The 8,207-nt window shown below is 31.8% G+C and overlaps 1 long non-coding RNA gene across 1 annotated transcript; it reads right to left on the minus strand.

Moving 5' to 3' along the window:
- Positions 1-5,844: 5,844 nt before the first annotated feature.
- On the minus strand, positions 5,845-7,676 carry LOC133297251 (uncharacterized). Its single transcript, XR_009749616.1, has 2 exons — positions 7,417-7,676; positions 5,845-6,153 (listed from the first exon to the last, which is right to left on the minus strand). It is a non-coding gene; the product is annotated as an uncharacterized LOC133297251 (long non-coding RNA).
- Positions 7,677-8,207: the final 531 nt, after the last annotated feature.

The following is an 8,207-nucleotide window of genomic DNA, read 5'->3' on the forward strand; positions in this document are numbered from 1 at the left end:
AAATTGCCCATGAAGTAAGGCTGGCACCCGGCCGTTTCATCACGAGCTCCATTCAAAGTATTAAGCAGTGTTTGGCAAGTAACAAGGTATTCTTCTTTGATCAAATATCCCTTGTAAATGAAGCCTGACATAATCTAAATATCCCTTTCATGAATATATCCTCAGATGGATTTGAAGAGCAAATGAAGAAAATGATATTCTAGATGATTACTTTTTTGACCTGGTTGGATACATGATCAAAGAAGAAGCCCTTGCTACTTACCAAACAATGCTTAATACTTCGAATGGAGCTCGTGATGAAACGGCCGGGTGCCAGCCTTACTTCATGGGCAATTTGGACAAGGGCATGGACTGCAGAAGAAAATAGGCATGGCGATCTTCTTAATTAATAAGTATCAATACTTGTGTGGACGTGTTGATATGAAACAAATTGAGAAGACAATTCAGTATTTGATTGGGTATGGAATGGTAAGATCTTATACATTCATCTATTGGATATCTTGGTCTTCCTTTTATCACAGGCCATAATAAGTTTCCTTTCAACTCTCCAGAGTCATGATGGACAATGAGCCATCACAACTTATCGTTTTATATATGTTGTTGGCTACTAATTAACGAGGAGTCGAAGAGAACTTGTGCTCAAGCGTATATATTTATAGGTTGGGAAACTTATTGTTCTGGACTCACTAAGCGCACTAGTCGTGCAAGTAATAAAGTAATTGAATAACAATATCGTTCACATGAGGATTAGATTTCAATCACTAATTCACTATTTATGCTTAAGTTGGACAATTGATTAAGAGAATTATATGAAAACTAAACAAAAATGGAGTTACTTGACAATCAAGAAAGTAGTTAGGATTTCAATTTTCTCCAATCTCCCAATTATATTATGAATTAAAATTCTTAATTAAAAGTTCTTTTCGTATCGCCAGTTGATTCCCCCAAGATAATTAAGATTCAATCTCTTGACATCCTAATTCCTTACTCTCTTTGAAGAATTCTAGTTTCCCAGTTGTTCTCCAAAGAAAATAAGCATTAATCTAAGAATCGTAAGGATTGGATTATACCTATGTCTATCCCTAGAATCATAAGAATTAACAATGAATTTACCACACACGGTTCACGTACCAACTTCCATATTATCATACACTCACCATAGATCAATCTACAAGATCAAACTCATGGAAAAAAAGAAAAACTCATGCGATATAAAAGGAAATTGGACATTAAAGATTATTCCAAATGTAAAGTCTGATTGGGTTCCATCTAACCTTAACTACAAAGAAAATTAGCCTAACATAATAGACCTAGAGGGGTAAGACCGACTAGGTGTATGAGAACCTACAAGACAAAGAGAGGATATAAATGAACTTAGGAAGGTTAAAATCTTCAAAGCTAGTTTGGAAGCAAAAGATCACACATAATAAAGGGTGTGGATTATGAAAAATTCTTTTGCCACACGCTATGCTTAAGTTTATCCAGGTTCTCTTAAGATGGTGTATTAGATTAAAATTTTTAAAAACTATTTTGAGATAAAAAATCTTATAGATTTTAAAAGACTATATAGAATTGTAGTGACTTTAAAAAAAAATTTAAAAGATTTTTTTTACAATCAAGATTTTGTAAGATTGAATATTAAAGGATTTTAATAGAATCTATAAGATTTGAAAGGGCAATATGAATTTATAAGATTTTAAAAAACCATAAGAATTTTTAACAAGCATTCAAAATTACAAGAGTCAATAAAAAAATTAACAAAGAAATGCAATGATATTAATTAAAAAAGAAGAAAATAAATCCAATATTAATAACTCAAATAGTTCAATAAATTGTTCAACCAAATTATAACCCAAATACTTCAACCAAAATAGTTTAACCAAATTATAACCCAAATACTTCAACCGAATTACAACCAAAATAGCATAAAAAAATGTAGTTCCTGAAAGGACAATATGATCAAAATATTCATCACCCTAGCTTGAAGTTTATCTAAGAAAAGCACTATTATAATGATATGATCAAGAACAAGTCCTTATTTGCTTTAATATTAAGCAAATCAATTGCCAAAAATATTACTTTCTTTTTCTCTATCTCTCTCTTTTCTCCATTATGTTGGATATTTTTTCAAAATTTCTAGTATAGTCTCAATGCCAATTGAAAGATTTTCTAGAACTTTAGCTTGATTGTTGATCTCAACTGAGAAAGAATTCCCTTCATATTCAGATCTACTTCGCTTATTGTGACTTGCATTTTCAGTGCGAACCTTCGAATCTATAGGGGAATGAGATGGAGGACTACATTGGTGGGGTGATGGAGGATGGTCAAGTAGTTCATATTGATTTGGCGCTTTGAAGGCATCATTGATAATATCATACACAAAGTTTTCCACCCCGAAATCCCTATTTTCTTCTCCAAAAGTTATAGCATCGATATCATTAATGCCTAATACAATGAAACCATTGCCAGTAGCAGTTGCACCACCAAAGACAAATCTTAAATTCTTCATAATCAATTGTACTCTTTTCACGAAGCTTACTATGACTTGGATAAGACTGACAATAACAAATTTTTCATTGTTAACATATTACAAATAATGTAATGTACTAATTTAGTAAGCTATTAATATATTAAACAAATTATGAACTATTAAGTTCACCTTCAAGTAATCTTAACATACTTCATCACTAGCAGTGAATGTCTTACCCAAAGCTACAGTTGTTATGTATAAGTGTCGACATTTTGTTATATTGGTTCTTCAACCACTTTAGTCGACTTAAGTAATGATTATAAATTTTAGGAAACCTAGTCTTTGCATTAAGATGACAAAGTATCACTTTTACTACCTTTTGCTTGCTAAGTGATCCATTAGCATTACGCAATCCATTGTTCATAGCATCCACCAAGAGGTGCAACAACTCATTAGTATCATCCATGGTCTAAGATTCATAGTTCTCTTTCTCTTTGCCCTTTTCTTTCTTGTTTCATTGTTGTGAATCCACCATTTGTTATAATAAAATTAAAACTAGACATTAATTAAAACAATTCTAAATGAGATCAATATCAACACAATTTAAAAATACGTTTATTCTAATTACAATTTATATTAAAAAGGAAGTGATAACAAAAAATAACACGAATCTCATATGTTATAATGTTTGCTATGACTTGAGAAATATTTATCGGAAATGTACTGTTTGTACAAATTCCACACAGTACAAATGTTTATGGATGAAAAAGTGATAACATGGCACCATTTATATAACCCATAAGTACTAACCAACCCAGTCTCACGAATCCGAATGATTATATAATATTTACCATCTTCAAATGAGTAAACCAAACCAACATTAAATAGTTAAATGAACAAACAATTAAAAAAAGGATTTAATAAGCTAATGATTATATAGAAGAAGAAAAAATAGAGCACAAGCTTACAAAAACAGAGCATATACATTGTTGTCTCTGATTGAGATCAGATACATATATAAATTGTAGAATAAACACGTTTATCATCAACTCTACGATAAATATATCAAAAAAAAATTAAAATAGAACACATCATTAGAGATGACAAGCACAACCATAAATCATCAATTAATCACGTAGGAGGAATACCAAAACCAGAGAAAATATATGAGAGTAAAAAAAAAGAACATACATTGGCTTTGAGAAAAGGCTAGAGTAGGTTATGAGATACTATAATAGAGAAATCTCAATAAATCCTATGGGTTAGGATGAGATTGTTAGATAGGCAAGCTATTTATACTTCTCACTAAAAAGTCTCACAAAATCTACACTAATAGAAAATCCATTAAAATCGTCAGATTTTTGAATACGATAATATTGTTTTTCCTTTGTTTAAAATGCTAATTGAATACCACCGGATTTGAATAGACTCTAAAATAATCTTTTAAAATCCTAATCGAATACCACATGATTTTTTCTCAATCCTTTAAAATCCTAATTGAATACCAACAGATTTTTTTGTCTAAAATAATCCATTAAAATCCTTTAAATCTCAATCCAGAGATAGGCAGGAAGGAAAAATTCTTCAAAGCTAGTTTGGAGGCAAAAGATCACACCCCATAGAGGGTGTGGATTATGAGAAAATCTTTAAGTGAGATTTGGTTGATGGATATCAAAATAAATTTTCTAAATGAAAATTTAGAAGAAGATATCTACATGCAACAACCAAAATGGGTTTATAGCCAAAAGCAGGAACACACGGTATGCAAGTTGTGAAAGTTCATTTTATGAACTTAAGCAAGCCTCTAAGTCATGGAACATTAGGTTTCATCAGGTTATCAAAATATATATTTTTGAGCAAACCTTGATGAGTTGTGTGTGTTTATGTTTAGAAAGATCCAATGGGAGGTAGTAGCTTTTTTGATATTTTATGTAGACGATATGCTCCTTATTGGAAACAACATGAAGGTATTGTCAGGCATAAAGAGTTGGCTAAGTAAGCGCTTTGATATGAAAGACCTGGGGAAACCAATTATATTCTTGGTATAAAACTCTTATAAGACCTAAAGAATAAGTTATCGACATTTACTCAGACTACTAACACTGATGAAACTCTTACTTCTAAGAGGGGGAATCATATCCCTCAGACGTGGAACTCATCTTCCTAAGGAGTAACCTCTAAAGACCCCCAAGAAGGAAAGTGCATGAGTATGATACCTTATGCTTTGGTATTAGGTAGTCTCATGTATACCATATTGTGCATTAAACCAGACATCTACCACACAATGGGAGTAGTGAGATGGTACCAATCAAACCTAGAGGAACACTAGATTATTATCAAGCATGTACTCAAGTATCTTCAGAGAACGAGATATTATGTGTTACTATATTCTAGTGGGAGTCTTGAAAACCTAAGATTTCATAAATTCAACTTTTCAAGTGGATATTGGCTCAAGAAAATGACCTAAGATCACATTAGAGGTGAATTTGGAAGACCCTTTACAAAGAGGCTGCCTAAACTTGTGTTCGAGAGGTATGTTACTTCTTTGGGTCTTAAGAGAATCTCAAACTTGCACTAGGCAAGTGGGAGACATTGTGTTCGTTGTGCTCTTGGAGTAAGACAATGATATAATGTAATTTTTTCTTAATTTTACAAACAAGGTGTTGTTCATTATTTTGTGCACATAATTTGCAATCATTAAGGTCTGTATCAATTGTGGAGTATATAATCATTTGGATGCATTAATGGAGGACATGATCATAGATTTTCATAACTGATGAATTGGTTCACAGCTGCTAAATAAAGTTAGACGTTTTATTTAGGCTATAATATTTTATGAAAAGATTTTTTTCTGAATCATTGTAAAATATTGATGTGAATTAATATTCACATTAAGAGGATCAACGAGAGATTTGATTAAGGTTATTTTTCTGTCATAAGGTATCAAATCTCCAGTTAACTATAGTTATGTGATTGCTCTTAATCATGAGTTTACTATAAATAGGTAATTAAATAATTTTCTTCTTTGATTTACCAACGGGCGAGGTCCAATCTATTAACGACCAATAACTCGGTATTTCAAGAGTAAGATTATTTGATTATTGGTATCTATTGAGGTCCAATCTACCAACGTGTACCATTTTGGATAAAATCTTACAGATAGTATTTCTGCTGTAATATAGAGAATCCAAGGATTCCAATGTTATTTATAGTAACTGAAACCAGAAAACCAGTCCAAACATATAACAAATAGTCTAACAACAATGGGCCTACAATCCATCCATCGATTCATATAGAAAATGGCTCTGTACCAATACTTACAATATCTAACATATTAGGCATAAATACATATATAAATCAACCTCAAAAGTGTATAAGGCCATAAAAGCTTCACATGCCTTAATTACCAACCATAACATCATAAATACAAATATTTCTCAGATACATATATCAAACGTTATAATAGTGCATGATAATATTACATGCTCCCCAAAATATATACAATCATCTAAAATGTCAAATCCCCAACATAGCTAGGTTCCTAACCTTGTGTAGGCCTCTTGCCCTATGAGAGCCCCTCTACTGCTGCTGGAGTACCTAAAACATGTACCCAAACAGGGTGAGATTCAACATCTCAGTAAACTCATGGTTTATGGATCAATCTCCACCCATGAGTTCACTTCCTGCATGAAAGGTCAGATACAAAGTATATCAGACATCATATAGCTCATAATATGCAAAGGACCACCTGGCTCTTTAAATCCCAAACAAATTAAGAGAAAACAACACATTTCCTTAACTCTACAAAACACATCTAAGAAAAGTCTACCTGCCTCCTTAACTCAGATAAATTGAGAGAAGACCACATAGTTCCTTAACCCTCAAACCATAACACATTCTACTGGCCAGAGAATCACATATCCACAAATCAAATCATTAAATATACTTATCTTATTCATAAATCACATAATCAAATATACATATGTCTTATCATTTCATATCAAAGCTTCACATATACATATCCTCTATAAATGCAATTATACTATCTAACATTCATCACAACATACACACATCAAAACTATAATCCAATTGGACCATGGTGGAACAAACAAAGAGGAGTAAAACTTCTAAACCAAGAGCTTACCTATTGATGCTTCTTTTCCAACTTTATTTGTATTTCAAGAAAACTTGTCCAAAACTTGATCTTTTAGCACAATATCACTTGTTCACAATCTAGGTTATCAACTAAATAACCAACACCATGAGAATTCCATTTCAAGTGTTAAAATAGCAAAGTTCAACATTTTAACTACTTCATCAAATTTAACACATGGTGATTAAGTTGGTTTTAATCATATTTCCTTCATTAAGGACTAATTCTCATCGTAATTAACATGTCAATTCAAGCCCAATACAAATCATGACCATTTATCCCCAAATATCCAAGATTGTTCATAATATTGATTTAACATGATTACTATTTAAAAGCAAGGCTCTCACACCTTAACAACACCTGGAATATCACTAAAATTAGCTACCAAGCTTCATTCGAAATTTAACAAACTTACTACACCTGTTTTCACTCAATGGCAGAAACATGTCTTTAGGAAGTTCATCAACTTTTCAAGCTATTCAATAGCTATCAACTGGTCCATTTAACACTACACTTACCAATGACTACTAACCATCATCAAAACCATATTAAACAAACATCTAGCATGCATTTTTCACATGAAGGCCATATCCTAGCATTAATGGTTCATCCAATTTTCATACTACCAATGACCACTACATAGACCATTTAACTCCTAAACCATAAAAGAACATATCCCATCATCAAAAAATAACAACCTATCATGATTTTTCATAACCAAAAATCCTTCAAAATCTCATGAAAACCTAAATTCAAACTTCACATTTCAACCATTTAAATTGCAGTTTCTTACCTTAGTTGTATTCCAAATCACCAAAGCTTCAATCTCCAAGCTTTTAACTATCAAAACCCACTCATCCAAACCTCTTGAATGAACAATAACCGAAGCCATAAAGGATGGGAATCTCATCATCCAAGGCCTTTCAAGGTGAACTAAGTATAGGGTTTTGTTCCTAGGATCGTAAGCTCTAACTTTTGTCAAAGGAGTTAGGTGTTTTAATGGCTAAATAAGGTTGCAGAATTTTGGAAGAAAGCAACCATGTGGTCATGACAAGGTGCAGGTACAAGGAAGAAGAAAGAAAGAAATGAAATGATTTCTAATTGCTTAAGTCTTATAACTTAAGAAAAAGTTGACTTTTGACCGTAGTTATTAAAAATTGCAACTAGATCCCTCAATTTTTTTTACTGTATAACTTAACCTACAAAAATAATCACTCATCAATGACATCATTTAAAACCCATGAAATTTCCCAAATTTCCTTATTATGACATCAAAATTAAGTTTAAGTCAACTTTTGCCTATTTGCAAATTAGCCCCTAAACTTTTCCATATTTTCACTTTGACCCCTGTATTTTTCCATAATTACTTTTTTGTCTCTAGTTGACTTGATTGGAAAAAATTGAATTCTTATTCATATTATCACATTAGTCCCATGATTATCTTATGATTACTTGTGATATATTCCATTTACACAAAACTTAATATTGTGGGTTATTATAATATGTTCTCTCGATATGTTTCGCTAATTGGATATTGAAGACACTGGCGAGTGCATGTAATCCATTAGAGAAACTATCATAATC

Source organism: Gastrolobium bilobum, unplaced genomic scaffold (assembly GCF_033153095.1).
Source record: "Gastrolobium bilobum isolate Gb01-03AN ecotype WA unplaced genomic scaffold, APGP_CSIRO_Gbil_v1 utg54464, whole genome shotgun sequence".
Classification (NCBI taxonomy): domain Eukaryota; kingdom Viridiplantae; phylum Streptophyta; class Magnoliopsida; order Fabales; family Fabaceae; genus Gastrolobium; species Gastrolobium bilobum.